Raw genomic sequence first — 17,870 nt, forward strand, 5'->3', positions numbered from 1 at the left:
TAAAAAAATCGTCAAAAAACATCAGGAGTCTGTGGAAAAAATCATTTTTTTTAATGTGTGTTAATTTATTGGCACTGGTGACAGAGGCCATATCAGAACAAGAGCCCTGTGTGCTGAAAAATCTTGAGACTCGTGTACAACGACATACAATTGTCAAAACTTCCCCATGTTTGCAGGTTATGGCATTCCTATACATTTTCCTCAATGTATACACAGTATGTTTAATACATTTAAAGAAAGACCTCATTTTCTGTATAAACTAATGAAACTTTAAACATTATAATGACATGAATGATACTTGTACTAGTCTTTTTAGTAAAGTGACGTATTAAGTCTGTTGCCTAGGAAATCCTTACTTTCAGATCCTGTTGGTTGTTTACCTTGTGCAAACCTCGTGCGGTGTAAGGTGGTCGTTTTCTGTCTCCGAGTTCTGTCAGTTATTGAGGGGAAGCTGCTTCAGTTCTCAACTGTAATTCTCAGTTTGTCTGTTTCTCCTTTTATCTCTATCAGTTCTAGTTCCTACATTGTAGGCTTTGCTGTTTGGTGCACAAACAGTTAGGAGCACTATGTCTTCCCGGTGGATCGACCGCTTTCTTTATCATTATGTAACGGCCCCCTGGGCCCCTGGTAATTTTCTTTGTTCTGAAGTTTCCTTTATCTGATATCAATATGAGTACATATAGTCACGTCTCTTTTTAAATTAACGTTTGCATGGTATTTCCCCCATCCTTTCTCTTTAACCTTACCAATGAATTTGAAGTGAGTTTCTTATAAACAGCATATAGTTGGATCTATTTTTTTTAAAATCCACTTGCCAATCTCTACCTTTTAATCGGCATGTTTAGACTATTTACATTTAAGCTAATCATTGACATATTAGACTTTGTCTTTTGTTTTATTATTTGTTTAATGAGTATATCCCTTTTATGGTGGCTGTTCTGGATTTCACAATATATATGTGCTTTTTATCACACTCTGCTGATATTAATATTTTACTACCTCTAGTAAAGTGGGGAGGCCTTATTTTCATTGAGATGACTTTACCTTCCCCACTTGTAAATACCACGGTCTTATGTCTAGAATGGGTTTGCATAATTTTTTTTTATTTTAATCATCAGACATGATCATAAGACTCATTAGAAGACAGTCTATTGCATGTACTCATATATCAAAGACCTCACTATAGGCCTTTCTGTTGTTCATTCTTCTTTCTAGATGCTCCAAGATTCTTCTTTTATCATTTCCTTTCTGTTTGAATAACTTAAGTCATTCTCTATAGGTACATCTGTTAGCAACACTCCTTTGCTTTGCTTTTGTCCGGTAACATGTTCGTGTTCACTTCATTCCTAAAGGATGGTTTTATAAGACATAGAATTGCAGTTGGAACTTGTTGTGGCAGGAATCCCTTGTCAGCACCTCCAAGCCACGCAGTGTCTCTCAGGAATGGAATATCCCTCCTGCTGTTGGTATTCAGGTACCAGTCACACAGTGAACAAAAAGCTATACCTTTGAGCCAATGATCTTTAAGATGAGATGAGAAAGATCCACCCAGGCAGAGCGTCAAAGAGGGGCACATCACTCAGAAAAACTTTATGTGATGTTTGTTAGAGAAATAAAATTTATGACTTGAAAAATTTGACTAGCACAAATGCTTATTTTGACATTCATGTTTACTGCACTTTATTAGCACCATGTTTTAATATATTCCTGTACACTTTTGCAAAACTTCAGAAATATAAACACTGAGAATTAAATGACCCTGATTCCAATAGTCATGTTTCTTATAAGGAAAAATGTGAAGCTTGAATTATTTTAAATTCTATATTTATATTACTACGTAACCAGACTAAAGTTATAATCTTCCCTTTAAATTGTGTGTGTGTGTGTGTGTGTGTGTGCGTGTACCAAAGCATTCAATGTACTCCAAGAAGTTGAAATTTCTGTTACTGTATGATATAATAATTTCTCATGGGGTGAGAAAAAAAGTCCACAGCAATAATGATAGTACATTATGTGTTTTCAATGTCTTTTTGGAAACAACTTCAAAAGGATAAACATAAAAAGAATAGTTTAAAATTCACACTAGAATGCCATAGAAAAATTAACCAATGCAAATGAATAGTTTTGGAAATGTCCAATTAGGCAAATACCTAAACTATGAACTAGTTAATAGTCCAGAACAGGCTCAATTGTCTATTTCAATTTAAGACCAATTAGCTATGGATTATTTAACAGTAGTTGTTACCATATGTAAAATTTCAAATCAGATGTAAAAGACATACTATCATTCCATTTTATCTGTGGTGTTTTTCTGGATTTAATACTGGTGTAAAAGAAATAATCTAGCTCAATTTTCTAAATACATCTTTGACATTTCCTGATTTCAATCAACTGCTTGTCTACTTGTTATGCATGCTAAATCCGATGAAAATGGAAATCTTTTCACAGTAAATGCCATGGCGTGTGGCACTCTACCAACTAGACATGCAGACAGTCAATCTCTTCCCTATGAATCTTTAATATGTTAAACTCCATGTTATATCACTTTTCTGTAGAGGAAAGGCATTTATACATGCAAATCACGCCTCTGTCATCCTGCATTCCTGAGGGAAGCAAGGAGATGAATTATAAGGACATTTAACTTTAACTTGACTATCATTGGCATCTAATGATAGTCAAGCTAATGTGATGAATCTCGAAAGTTTTATAATCAAATAAAATATTATCAATATTAATGAGTATCACTTTATTTTGAAAATTATTGAACAAAAAATTCATATCTAAAAGGAAAATGGGATGCCATCCAACCCAGCAATAGGCATATATCGACAGTAGCAGACATTTTTAAATAAAGTGACCTCTCATAAACATGGTAGGAGAAACTGCACTGTCCATATAACTCCATCCATCAAATGCCCAGTGCTTATCAGATGGAGACTTTAAATTATTTTTGTGTTTCCTTGATCAACAATGAAGTAACCACTACAAAACAGGGTTTCACATATATATGTATATGTGTGTGTCTATATATATGTGTGTGTCTATATATATATATATATATATATACATATATATATATATATTTTACACACATACCCTATATATACATATATTATATATATAGAGTGTGTGTGTGTGTGTGTGTGTGTGTAGGAGATTAACTTATGGACCTCTTCCTGGTTGAGAAAGAATGAATACAGTTTCCTTAAGACCTTATGATGCTATCTAGAGAAGCAATATAATACATGCTAATAGGGAAAATATTCTCCAATATGGATTTTGTTGGTTTTCTTCAACCAAATGAAACATCTTGAGTTTTACTGCTACTGAACTGATAGCCAGTTTCATAAGCACCTGTCGCGTTTACGTTTCTACCAGCCTCTACACTTCTTGTCCTTCCCCATGTCATTGAGAAGATGCCCTCCTCATGACTGTCGGAGGGTTTTGTGTTCCAACCCTGTATCAACCCTAAACTCAGAGGTAGGACCGGCACCCAGACCAAGTAGATGAGGACTCATCTGCCATTATTACAGGACAGGAAAATCGGGGCTCATAGCCTCCTTTGGGTCATGAGTTCCAGGGCTGTGAGGTCAGCACCTTCTACTTGAAGAAGCCGGCAAACTTCAGTCAGACCCACACAGGAAGGGAAAGAGATAAGGACAAGAAGACAGGGTCCTCTGTTGTGTCAAATTAAACCAATTCTTAGGAATTGACTTTTTCTTTTCTTTTTTCTAGTGCAAGCTTATTTGAGCCTAGTTTCTGTCGGTGACGTGGAGACCCAGGACGAGAAGCAAGAGTCCCACAATTCCTATGAGGGGAAACCGCAATCAGAATGAAATGCCCACTTTCCTGCCCCAAGGGAAAGAAGACACTTTCATTCTCCACTGAAAGTCTGCAGAATTTGTGGAAGACCGAGATGCTTATATGGCTGGGGCTAAGGGTACAGCTCGGCTTTGCACGATGAAGGAAGAGGTGCAGGTGTGAGACAGCCTCATACAAAAGACAATACGGATTCCTGAGGGAAAGGATGAGGTGATGGGAATATAAACTTCATCTCTCTTACAGTGTAGTCACTTTTTGAGGTTGGTTGACCCTTAAGTTAGGAATCGTGTGTCCTGCATTTGGCAAAACTAAGAAAAAAATCCAAAATGTTAGAGGAAAATGCCTTTTGTACCCAATTTGATTGGGAATCAAGATGCACGGGACTCTTTGATAGACTGAAGCTCAGAATCCCATGAGACGACAGCAGGAGCAGGGCATGCGATCATTCACAGTCCTGGAGAAAACAGAACGCCACAGAGAGGCAACAAGATAAAGCCTCCCACCTCCTGGGACTTTGGTTAAAACAGGCCTTTTCAAATGGGGAGGCTGAGGCAGCCATATCAGGCTACGTGGGAACATCTCATACAAAAACTGATAAAAACTCAGCTGTTCTGTGCATAGGAGAGACAGATAACAGGAGTTGGAGTCCTTCTCAGAAACTTCTCAGAAGTTTCCCTCTCCTGAGGGAAGGCCCCAGGTCTTTTGTGGACTCTAATGCTCGACAGAGCAGTCTGGAAACGCTCGTCTTACCAACACTCGAACTGGGAAAAGGAAAAGCAGAAAACTGCATGTTTACAGAAGTGAACGGCCAACGTTCACAACTCCAGTTGATTTACTGAAATACCTGCATTTCACGTTGTGGTTTGCATTACAGAGCTCCCGGTAGCTTTCTGCGGTCAGCTCTGTAAGCTTGTCGTGTCTTCAGAAAACAACACAAGCACAGCCCGGCGGTCTCGGCCTCACGGGAGTCCCCTGCTGCCTGCTTCCAGTTCCACTTCAGACCCAACCTGGGCTGGAAACAGCGTTCCATTTGTGTCTTGTTCCCATTTCTGCATTACGTGCTTGTCATACTCAAATCCTAGTGCAGTTCTCAAAAAGAAAAAACTAATGTGTACTAAATTTTAGAGGAGAAACATGTTACATCATTATTCTTATACATTATACTATATTATTGTTAGAGGTTATAGTATTGTTATACATTATTATATTATGTTATTGTTACATGTTATAGTATTATTATTATATTATATTATTATTATAGATATTATATTATATTATTGTTATGGTATAATATTGTTAGATATTATACTGTTAGCTGTTTCATATTATTTTTGTGTTTATATTATAATTTATATTATATTATATCATTGTTAGATGTTATAGCATTGTTAGATATTATATTATTTTTAGATGTTATATTATATCGTTAGCTGTTTTATACTATTGCCATATATTATATCATTAATAGATGCTATATTACTGTTAGATATTATATTATATAACTATCGGATACCATTATATTATATTGTTAGACATTATATTACTGTTAGATATTACATCATTGTTAGATGCTATATTATTGTTAGGTATTATCTTCCTGGTAGATAGTATTATATGTGTTAGGTGCTGTAGCACTGTCAGGTATTACACTCCTGTGGGTGTCATGACCCCCCTGTTGGACGCGGTGTCACTGTTAGGTATTACACTCCTGTGGGTGTCATGACCCCCCTGTTGGACGCTGTGTCACTGTTAGGTATTACACTCCTGTGGGTGTCATGACCTCCCTGTTGGACGCTGTAGCACTGTTAGGTATTACACTCCTGTGGGTGTCATGACCTCCCTGTTGGACGGGGTGTCACTGTCAGTTATTACACTCCTGTGGGTGTCATGACCCCCCTGTTGGACGCTGTAGCGCTGCTGGTAGTACTACGGCACCCACAGTACCATAGTACTGCAGAGCTATTACGAAGCAGCCGCTGTCAGGATGGAGGCTGAGCCCCGCGGAAGCCTCACAGGTGCTCTCTTCATACCCGTTGGGTTACTGAACACGACCCACGCGTGTAGTTTTCTCTAAGACACATTTCTGATGGCGAACACGGCGCTGGGGCCGCATCCTGCAGTGGGCAGCCCAGTGCTGGAGCCCCAGAGGTGCAGAGCAGTGATGGCCCGCTGACGAGCGGGTGGGGCGCAGGCGACACAGGGGGCCCTCTGGGGGCTGCGTGGGACAAGCGAAGGGTGCGGCCTTTGGCAGGTGCAGTGGGTGTGCCGCTCACAGCAGGCCTGTCCCATGCAGGCCCGGCCCGGAGAGAGCAGAAACCCACCAGAAGCTCCTCCCGGGAGATTTCTCAGGGCAGAAGCACCGCAGGCTCTGCCTTCCTCGCCACGCAGGCGCTAGAAGCACTTCATTTCACAATGACAAATTCAGCCTTGAAGATGGACAGAGGAAGGCGTCATCCCACAGACATGGCTGCCTTCCTGCGCCTGTAAGGCCTAGAGGATGGGGAGCAGCCTATGGCTGCCACTGTGTCCTCAACTGACTACTGAAGAGGTCAGGACGGATTTTCTAATGCAAGAACTAAACCTCCCCCAGGTATGTTCCTCAGAATAAAAACAGGATCTGAAAATGCCCGTTACCTGACCTAGTCATTGGTTGTCTGAAATGTGTACATTGCTCATCCCTGCGAGTGTTGGGGACCCTGCCCCAGTCCCGGGGACTGAGGGCACTTGCTTGTTTCCTGGTGTCCCTGAGACTCCATGAGCCCAGCCAATCACACTGCGTATCATCTCCCATTCGTTCTCTAAGCTAATATTTCTAGGCTCAGTGTAAGCCTTTATGATGGAAAAGGTAAAACCACTTTTATTTTACCATCTTGATTCCAAGAATAATATTTCTATCAGCAGGACAGAAACTGGAGAAGGAGGTCCACACTTCAGCTTCTCTGCTCCCAAGACTCCCTTCCAGTTTCTACTTCAAACTCACCAAAATACAATCACAGAAGTTATGCAAGAAAAATGTGCTGGGAGATTTTTCATGACTAGGAAGTTAATTGTAGATACACTAAGAATGAGATACAGATATGCTTCCCTTTTAGCAAATAGTGCAAAGGACCCAGACCTTGTTTTTAGAATATGAGGCCTTTACCGTGCTAATCATTTACACGAAGGTACAGACAGACAGACAGACAGACAGACAGACAGACACACACACACACACACACACACACACACACAATTTACAAGCAAAGTAACAAATTTTTAAAAGGCATGAAAAAGAAACTGAAGTCCAAAAGTTTCACAGCCACCCCCAGGGTTTCCCCTCAGCATTCGTAAGCACTTTCAGCATTCTCCTCTTCAAAATGAAAAAGGGGATTGCTCATCACTGGGAATGTCGTGGGCAGAAGAATTACATTTTGTGGAAGCAGTGAAAGTGCTAGGAGCGAGCTTCTACTGAAAGACTTCCTGGAGGAGAAGACAGACAGCCCGTTACCTGGGGTCCTGACCAGCCCTGGCTGGCTCACAGCTTTGTCCTGGCTCCTTGCATGAAGGGCCCGTCTGGGGTTTTTCCTCAGCCTTAGAGGGCCTTCCCTTGGCCATCTAATCAGCCGACCTGCCCTCCTACGACCCCCATGGCTCAGGGACCATGACAAGTCAGTGTGTGCTCAGACGTGACTATGGTTACATCATCCTGCTAGGGGTGCCAGGACAAAATGCCACAGCCCTGGGGACTTCACCAACAGACACTTACCGTCTCCCAGTTCTGGAGATTGCAAGCCCAAAGCCAAGGTGTTGCAGGGTTGCTTTGTCTTCCTGGCTGTAAGACGGCCACCTTCTCGCTGTGTCCTCACTTGGTCTGTCCTCTGTTCAAGGACACTATCCTGTCTCATCCTCTTCTGTAAAGGACAACGGTCCTGTTGGAGGAGGGCCTCACCCTTATGGCCTCATTCAACCTGAATCACCTCTTTGAAGGCCCTGTCCCCAAATCCAGTCACATTCTGAAGTCCTGGGGTTCAGGGCTTCCACACAGGGATTTGAGTGTGGGGGTGCGATTCAGCCCCTAACAGCGTGTGATTTCATTCAGGCCTCTACATGGCACAGGGCTCCCATCACACGTGGGTGTGTTGTGGAAGTGTCATGTTCACTGGTGCTTTGAGGGACACCCCAAGCCCAGCCTTCTAGACTGGGCTCCCCAGGAATCGTGTAAGCATCGTGCTCACTACTTTCAATCTATCCCCTCACAGCAGTTGTACACAGTGACTGGAACTGGAGTCTCACCGACAGCCCCAGGAAGGACTCTGATATCGGGAGTCCTGTGTGGACCCCACCAGCTGGCCATTTCTGTGTCCCACCCTTTCCCAGGCTCCTCCTTCCCATCCTGGGGACGTCTCTATGCGCATGCTCGTTCGAATGCCGTCTCATAGGGTCTCTGTTGCTTTAAAGAGAGGGCTTTGGTTTTATTTACCTCTGTGATTTTATTATCTGTAACTCCACGCTTTGCTTGTAACAAAACTCCATAAGTATTGAATAAACAATAGAAAAATAAAGTCTTTATCAGCATGTATTATAAATCAGTGTTTGGTTAACGATAGATTTCATGCAAACATGCCTTAAAGATTAAAATAACCTTTTCATTTCAGACATTAGAATCAACTCCCATTATTTTCAGTATAAAGACTCTGTCATCTAAAATGGGTGGCTTTCCAATTTGAAAAATGAGACAAAAACTAGAGGCAATTTATCATAGAAACAGCAACAAAAAGGGGTAGTGAGGTTCCCAGGTTTAACCAGTTTAATCGAACAGGTTGGTGTTCAGGTCGGAAGATGAGACAGCAGAAGGTGTTCCTGAGGGCCTGGAAGGGGGAAGTCCCCAAAGAAAGCTAGGACACTGACAATAAAAACAACAACTTCTATTTTCCAGTTCTCCTTTTCATGGCATTATTGTGTCTCAGAAGGGGGGATGATAGCTGAGATGGAGTTTCTAGTTTCCTTTTCGTAAATCTAAAACAAAATGAAAACAGAACTGTGGTGGACGCTGTTGTTACCTGAACCAGAAAATTTGAGGAGTGTCTGACCTGTGACCGAGAGTGTGTGATTCTGGGGAGAAAAGGAACTCCTTTTTTTGGTTCTAATGCAGAAGAACCCTGTCTGCTCCCAAAAGGCACTGTTGTTCTCGAACATCGATTTACAAATTTGCTCTTGAGAACGGGGTTGGATTAGGAGCTCGGCTGTCTGGCTGCAGAATATGTCTATTACCACCAGTTTCTGAACAGGAGGTAGAAGAAACAAAACTCAGAACAGTACGAAAACCGAAGATGAAGATCAGCAAAGTGTCTCTTGACATGAGAAGACCTTCCCACTTTGAACTGCTTACTGATTTACACAAAGGCCTAAGAATCAGCTGAGGGCAGATGGTGGAGAGAGCCAGGCTTCCAAAACTCGTTATGTGAACCTCTGTTCTACTCTTGAGCAGTGGGCTACTGGTCCCTCAGCTGGCAGTGGGGCATAGCTACCTGTCTACTTGTCATTTGAACACAAAATATCTACATGAACTTGAGCTGGTTAAGCAACCACTTTGGGTTTCAGCATTTTCAGTATAATGAGATCGTTGTTTAAGGTACAAGATCTTTGATATCTCATATCTCTAGAATTCTTGAACTAAAATGAGAGAATAAAGTCCTATATCTAGTAAAATAACACATACAGAGGATGCCAAAAAATGTACACACATTTTAAGAAAGGAAAACTGTATTAAAATTATAATATTTAATATATACAAATAACAAAAGATGAATGCAAGTGACATTTGACTTCTGCAATGACAAGAGGTGCTCACAGTGGTTCCCATCAGCATCCAGACCCTTCTGATTATGGTGAGCTGCTGCTTGAGCAACGCTGACCAAAGTGTCCACTTGGATCCATTTTTTGGCACTCCCGGTGTTAGTATTTGGGACTGTGTGATATCACTTGAAAAGTTTCTAAATTTGCTTTCTCCAGTGTTTGAAATTTGTTATTTGATTTTTTTGGTTGTTTCCTGTTCCAACTAAATAATTGTTTCTTTGTTTTGGCAAAATCTGAAGTGTACACACATTTCTCAAGATCCAACCCATTGGTTCAAAAATATATTGCTTTTCCTTCTTGTTTTGCAGGAATATCAATTTCCAGAAGAGCCCCCAGCTGGGGCTCTTGTTTTCTGTTTTCTTAAGAAATATAACAAGACAGGATTTACACAGGCCCCACTGGAAGCATGTTCACACGGAAACTTCTGGAACTCATTCTTAGGAAGAATCACAGCGGTCCTGCCTGCACCAGCAATGGCAGCACCGATCTCAGAAGCGTGAATTTAAGTCCTATTATCCACGAGGCAGGTGAATTTGACTTTAGTTTGAAGGAATAAGAAATCAGTGTGTTCAGCATATCACACAATGTTTAGAAAATATATTTGTTTTCCCTGCTGTTGACTTTGAAGTGAGCGTAATACAAACACGCTGTGAAACATCTAACTGCCATGAAAGGCCCTTGTCTCCCAGGGAAAATGTAAGTGTCCTTTTATTAAAACAAGTTACAGCACAATTGCCAAAGCACATTTGATAGAAATGGGTCGTTCGACCCAGTGGAGCCTTTTTCATCTCTCCTGGAAATTGGATTAACTCAAAGTTTTTCCTTTCTCTTTTCTCACTTTTCACCCCCTATTTATATTTCTAAGACCCTGAGCGAAGTCTTTCATCTGAAGATTCATAGACTAACCTCCTTAAAATGCATGGTGTTAGACCTGGGTATCCATTTTAGCAGATGTTTCTAAAATTTCCTCTGTTCAGTGTTATTTGAATTCTTCTCAAGTAAGTTCAAAGAAGTTTTACAACACACAGTATGCTCATCGTCCCTAAGACTAAGACTGAACTGCAGTTCTGAAGTCTCATCTCCATTAAATGGGCCACATACCTGGCATGAAGCAAAATGGAAAATTTGACCAGAAACAGCATGAAGTGGTCTAAAACCTTGCAACTTAAAGCAAGGCATCTTGTTTAATGTGGGATATTTTGCAGTTGACTTTCATTATATATTGTCCAGTTTGAAATTACCCATACAAGCCATCTAATTCAATTAATCTGATACTGTTATCCCTCCGTATCCACAGGGGACCGTTTCCAGGAGCCCCACAAACACTAAAATCTGCATGCCAGACTCCCGTATATACAGTGGCATAGCATTTGCACATTCTGCAGTACACTCTAAGTCATCTCTAGGTCACTTACAATGCCTAATACCATGGAGATGCTATTTAAATAGTTGTCGGACTGTATTGCCTAGGGATCAACTTTCTGTAACATTTTTGTTAATGTTTTGATCCACGGTTAGTTGAATCTGTGATGTGGAACCCACAAATATGGAGGGGTAACTGTATAATTTTATTTTACTCGATTCTGTTCTATTTTGTTCTACTCCATTACATTCTATCATGTCCTACCCTAACCTGCCCTATCCTACCCGACCTACCCTATCCTATCCTACCCTACCCTACCCTATCCTACCCTATCCTACCCTAACCTACCCTAACCTACCCAATCCTACCCGACCTACCTATCCTATCCATCCTACCCTAACCTACCTTACTCTATCCTACTCTATCCTACCTATCCTACCCTACCTTATCCTACCCTACTGTACCCTATCCTACCCTATCCTATCCTACCCTACCCTATCCTACCCTACGTACCCTATCCTACTCTATCCTATCCTACTCTATCCTCTCCTATCCTATCCCATTTACACTAAGCGGGTGTCACTGTGTTCAAGACAAAGTACTGGAAACTGTAGAAAACAAAGTTATTATTATGACACTACCTGGCAGAAAGGAAATGTTTCTGTTTCTGCATGGTTAGGGCATTTTGAATTTGTGATTCTCAAACCTGATTCCTGAAATCCCCAGGCCTGTTTTTCTACATACACAGTGTTGTCATCTGTTAGAGTGCCTATAACACCGGCATAATTCAGACCATATTACTTTTAAACCTGATTTGCATTTTCAAGTATGGGCAGAAGGAAGAGAATATTGCAATTTAGAAGGATGGTCAGAGGCCCTTTTTTTGATTTTTTAAATCCTTTATTTTTGCCCAAGTTTCCTGATACCTTCTCTGAGGCTTGGCAGAAAATGGGCAGACAGATTTTCCATGGAAGTACATGAATTGTCTTCAGGAATTATATGAACAAAACAACTTTCAAACTTTACTCTTTTTGTATTCTTATAAGAAGAGCAGACATTAAGGTTTTCGAACATTTGGTTTAGATTATTAAAATATTACGGAGGTAATCTTTTTCAGAACTCTTAAGTGGGTTTCCTTTATTTTTCTGCCTCTCTATTCATGGAAATATTATAGTTATTTAAAATTCTCTAAGTTCTCCCCCAATTTAAGAGGCCCTTCCTATGGACACTGATGTACCTGTGTCAATCGCCAGATGTGTACCCACGCTTGTACTCGCTATGTGCTGTTAGCGAATGTGCAACACGAGAGGCTATGAGGTCAACGTGAAGAAGAATCGGTCCTTCCTTTAAAGGAACCCAGCATCCAGAGGCTCGGCTTGTGCCAGTGATTATGAAATTCCTTAAATCTGCCCAAAGTATTTGCAAATGAGCACTTTTTATTACATTGCCGAGGGCCTCATTCTTATGCTGGACAGAAGCCTTAGGAATTACAAAATGCAAATTATCAACTAGGAAATGGAAATGAGTCTATTTTCTTTTCAGTGTGTCTGTGAGCTTGCGCATCTCGGGAACCTGACTCGCAGTTTGAGCAGGAGGCACATTTGGTGACCTTGTCAAGTGACAGGGACCCATTGACCAAGGACAACCAGTGTTAAGAACTTAGTGAACCTTTTCAACAGTAATAACTCTTATCTTTGTAAGTCTCTAGAAAACACTCTCCCAGGTGTGGGACAAGAAAAACCTCCAAGATAGAAAAGTATCGATTTCTCTGGGATCTGCGATAAAAAAAATAACAGTCGTGGAAGGATGGGCTAAAACCGTCGAGACTTACAGCCGGAGGTGAGCTCAGGAGGTGAAAGCTCTGAATTGGAGCAAAGTGACCACTGGACTTAAGTTTCCCCTTCTTAAGCGATGGGTTTAAATACAAGAAATGTAAATATTAAATAAATGAATAAAAGGGAACTACACGTCTTCTTTCCGGCCGCACTGAGGTAGCCAGTACCCGACTCAGCCTCTCAAAGTAAATGAGCATGGAGTCTGGACAAAGTACACATAGTAATTGTTTACAGGCGACGGACAACAACTGTGCAGCCTGCAAATGCTGAGAGGAGGCTTGGTCAGCCCACATGGACTGCTCTGGCGACATCTCTAAGCCATGAAGCTGGAAGGGGGAGACAATGGCGAAAGCAGCCATGGCACTGGGTGATAGTGACAGAGACCAGAAACCTGAGGTTCTAACACAGTTGGGATTTGGGGGAAGAGTACTGGAAAAGAGGGTTCAAGATGAGAGGGTGACAAAAGTCTACATGGTGATTCTTCAACCTTTGACTGACTCCTGTTCGCACGCGCAGAGGTCGAGACCCTGGCAGACCTGGTGGACAGCTCCTAGGGGATGGTGACATTCTAGAAGCCAAGATATGCTGATGACAGCCTGTGGCTGGTGTGCATTCAGTGGCAGAAAAGTTGTGGGGTATTCTGAGAATATACTTGGTAACTATTGATGGCACTAATAAGGCAGAGAAATCCATGCCTAGAGTGGGAATTTTAAAACAAAATTATGAGTAGAACAGGTAGATAAAAACCTACAACTATATAGATCTGAACAACACTCCTAACAACCAGCCTGCTGATGTGACATGGTCCATACATGCAGACACACACACATATGTATTACACATACCAGACACCAGAATGAGAGAATGCAAGTTCTCTTCAAATGCTCGTAGAGCAGTTACTAATATTTTCCCTATGCTGGTTCATAAAACAACCCTCAACGAATTTCAAAGGGTTGAACTCATTCAGACCACGATCTTTGACTAGTGTGGATTAAACCAGAAGTCAATAACAGACAGATTTGCAGAAACTCACCCACAGATTAGAAAGTAAGCAACGCATTTCAAAATAAACTCTAATTAAAAACGCAAAGCAAAATCTAGAAAAATATCTTAAATAAATCACAATGAACTTTCAAAACATCAATACATGTGAATAAAAATAAATTAATGTTCCAAGGGAAATTTATAACAATAAATATATTAGAAAAAAAGAACACCAAAGTAAAATGTCTCACTTTCTATCTCAAGACACTGGAAAAAAAGCAGCAAACAAAACATAAAGTATAAATAATGAATAAAATAACAATAAGAGCAGGAATCAACGTGATGGGAAAACATGTGACTCTTTTCTGCCCTAATGGCAATGCTCCCTCGGGGTGGCTTTTCCAGCCATTGATTAATATTTAAGTGATGTCGTAGGAGTTTGAGACGTCTGACAACCAAGACAGCAGCATGACATGTGTGCCATGAGGCAGCAGTAGCCATGAGATCGTGTGTGCACTGTGTGTTTGCAGGTTTTCGTAAGTGGACACTCACTTCTTCTCCAGACAAACCTGATGAAACAGGCACTGTCCTCTCCTCTGTCCCTGTAAGAAAACGGACATGCAAATTCTGAGGGTCTTGTCACCCTCACGTAAAAGAAGCAGAACCAAACTTTTCACCTTGACATTTCATTTCCTGAGTATGTTCCCTTAACCATTCACATCACCTCTTCATTCACACATTCTACATCTTATTGTGCTATTTGGGCCAATTGAAACATTTCTCTTCTTGACTTTGTATATTAATCTAGTACAGAAAAAAGCACACGGCTTAAAGTGATCCGTCTCTGTCATTTCCTTCCATAATCTCTGCTTTGAGAGAAGGGAATAGTATGTTTCTAACTTTGCATAACCTTAATTAATATGGCACCTATCACATGATATTATCTATTGTACTATTATCTGTTATCTATCTATCTATCTATCTATCTATCCATCATCTATTATATAGCCATCTATATTTATTGAGTAAAGAAGAGCAACTTGTGTCTATGGGTTCTGAATCTAAATATATGTTTAAAGAGTTTTTGAAAATAAATAAAGTCTTTTTATCCAAAACGAAAGTTTTTCTGAGTAATTAAAATAGTAGAACATAAGAAATATTTAACAATTATTGCATTTTTAATGGAACAATCAAAGTTTTAAGTACTTTATCTTATGAACTAATGGGAAATATTAGTCAATGGTTTACATATCAAATGATGTTCACCAAGAAAAGTCATATTTTACCCGGTCTTAATGGTCAACTAGATTTGTTTCCAATAAATCAATAACCTCCATATCCTTTCTCATGGAGAGCTAAAAATGCCATTCAAAGAACGGAAAGCAACACTTTGAATTCACCCTTACTCAGCTAAACGTTTTGAATTCCCTTTGGTAAGCAAGATGTGAGGGTCGGGTCGCAGCCTGAACACAGATGGGAGATGTCAATTATAATTGTCTTCGTCTTCCAAAGGCTCCAACTCGAGGTTAATAAAATCACACTGATAAAGAAGGAGAATGTCCAGACACATTTTAATAAAGAAACATGACCTCTTAAAATTCAATTATCTATGTTCTCCATAAAGAAGTTTAACCCGGTTATAATAACTCATCAAAATAGTGTCAAAGAAGTCATTCCAGACCTCCATATTCATTACAGTATTATTTTGAAATGGGTTCACTTTTATAATTATACTAGAAAATAAATTGGGATTCTTTAATTTGATATTAACCTTTTACAATGTCAGTCCCTTCAAATTTTTGTAAAGTGTGTTACTCATTTTAAGTCTTAATAATCCACTAATAAAATATGGAAAAAATTTTTTTTTCTTTTTTGAGAGGTGGTCAGATTTGTAGTGAGTGGCATGCAATCATCTTGTCTGGCACACTCATTTTTCCTAATTTTTCTCCATTTCCTATTACTATTACCATTCTCCCACCCATTCTGACCCATTCCTTCATGCAATGGCTATTCTTCTTAACAAACAACTGCGTGCTTCACGTACATGGACAGAACTCATGCAGAGCTATCACTAAGTCGCTCTTTGTTGTTCCCACGAGAACTTGTATTGCCTTCTAGCCATTGTGTATGTTGGATTCCGGTTGGAAGCGTTTTTTCCGCCTCTTGACCAGCGGAACTCCTAATCCTCATTTGGGACTCAGTTGAGAGAAGATCCTTTTTTTAAGAAAGAGCATTTCATGAATTTGACTCCTAAGGCAAGGGAAGTAAAAGCTAAAATAAATGAATGGGACTATATCAAACTTAAAAGCTTCTGCACAGCAAAAGAAACCATCGACAAAATGAAGAGGCAACCAACTGAATGGGAAAAGATTTTTGCAAACAGTGCCTCTGATAAAGGGCTAATATCCAAAATATACAAGGAACTCATGCAACTCAACAACAAAAAACAAAACAAACAACCCAATTGAAAAATGGGCAGACGACCTGAGGAGACATTTCTCCAAAGAGGACATACAAATGGCAAATAGACATATGAAAAAATGCTCAACATCACTCATCATCAGAGAAATGCAAATAAAGACCACAATGAGGTATCACCTGACCCCAGTCAAAATGGCTATCATCAACAAGACAAATAGTGACAAGTGTTGGAGAGTCTATGGAGAAAAAGGAACCCTCATACACTGTTGGTGGGAATGCAGACTGGTGCAGCTGCTATGGAAGGCAGTGTGGAGGTTCCTCAAAAAATTAAGAATAGAATTACCATATGACCCAGCAATCCCTTTCCTGGGTATCTACCAAAAAAATCTGAAAACATTTATCCATAAAGACACGTGTGCTCCAATGTTCATTGAAGCTTTATTTAAGGTGGTCAAGACATGGAAACAACCAATAGATGAATGGATAAAGAAGTTGTGGTATATATACACAATGGAATACTATTCAGTGGTAAGAAAAGATGAAATAGGACCATTTGTGACAACATGGATGGATCTTGTGATTATAATGCTAAGCGAAATAAGTCAGACAGAAAAAGCAGAGAACCATATGATTTCACCGATATGTGGTATATGAACCCAAAACAACAAAAGAACAAGAGACACAAATGAGAAACAAAAACTCATAGACACAGACAATAGTTTAGTGGTTACCAGAGGGTAAAAGGGGTGGGGGGGTGGGAGATGAGGGTAAGGGGGATCAAATATATGGTGATGGAAGGAGAACTGACTCTGGGTGGAGAGCACACAATGTGATTTATAGATGATATAATACAGAATTGTACATCTGAAATCTATGTGACTTTACTAACGATTGTCACCCCAATAAACTTTAATTTTTTAAAAAATAAGAATGAATAAAAAATTGACAAAATATTTTGTTATTTAAAGAAAAAAAATGAAAGCATGCTCTGAGCTCTAAAATGGCCTTCTGTGTGATTCCCTCTGCCTAGGCAGATTAAAGCGTTTTTATGTAAAATCCTTTTATTTCTGTATTTTGAATACTCTAAGTTACAAGATTAGTGAGTAGATGGCCTGGCTACATGCTTGTCACAGTTGTATTCCCGAAAGTTAGCAGGATGGCCAGCACAGGGCCTGTTTTAATACCACCCAAGGGATAAAGAAACCGTATATGGGTGTCGTTTTCTAGCAGACCTCCCCATCATCTGTCAGGCTCACAACAGGCCCCTCCCAGGCCTGAACTGCACCCCCTGTTTAAAATAGTTAAACTTGAACTCATCTGTATTTGGGTTGTTTTCTTTGTCTCCAGGTTAAAAGATCAGATCCTTCAAAAATTATTCAGTAGCTCACGTACCTAATATATTCAACCTCAAACGAGTTATGCAATAATATATTTTTGACAAAGAATTATAATAATAAGGAAAAGTTGTTATTTCCCCTTACGATTTTCAGAAATTGCAGTTTGTACCAATTATGTTTTATTTTATTTCTAAATGTCTTAATGAATAAAACGCGCACGGTATCAACAAGTATGAAACAATAAGCCTGTGTATATATCCTGGGACATTTATT

This window comes from Rhinolophus hipposideros, assembly GCF_964194185.1.
Source record: "Rhinolophus hipposideros genome assembly, chromosome: 4".
Taxonomy (NCBI): domain Eukaryota; kingdom Metazoa; phylum Chordata; class Mammalia; order Chiroptera; family Rhinolophidae; genus Rhinolophus; species Rhinolophus hipposideros.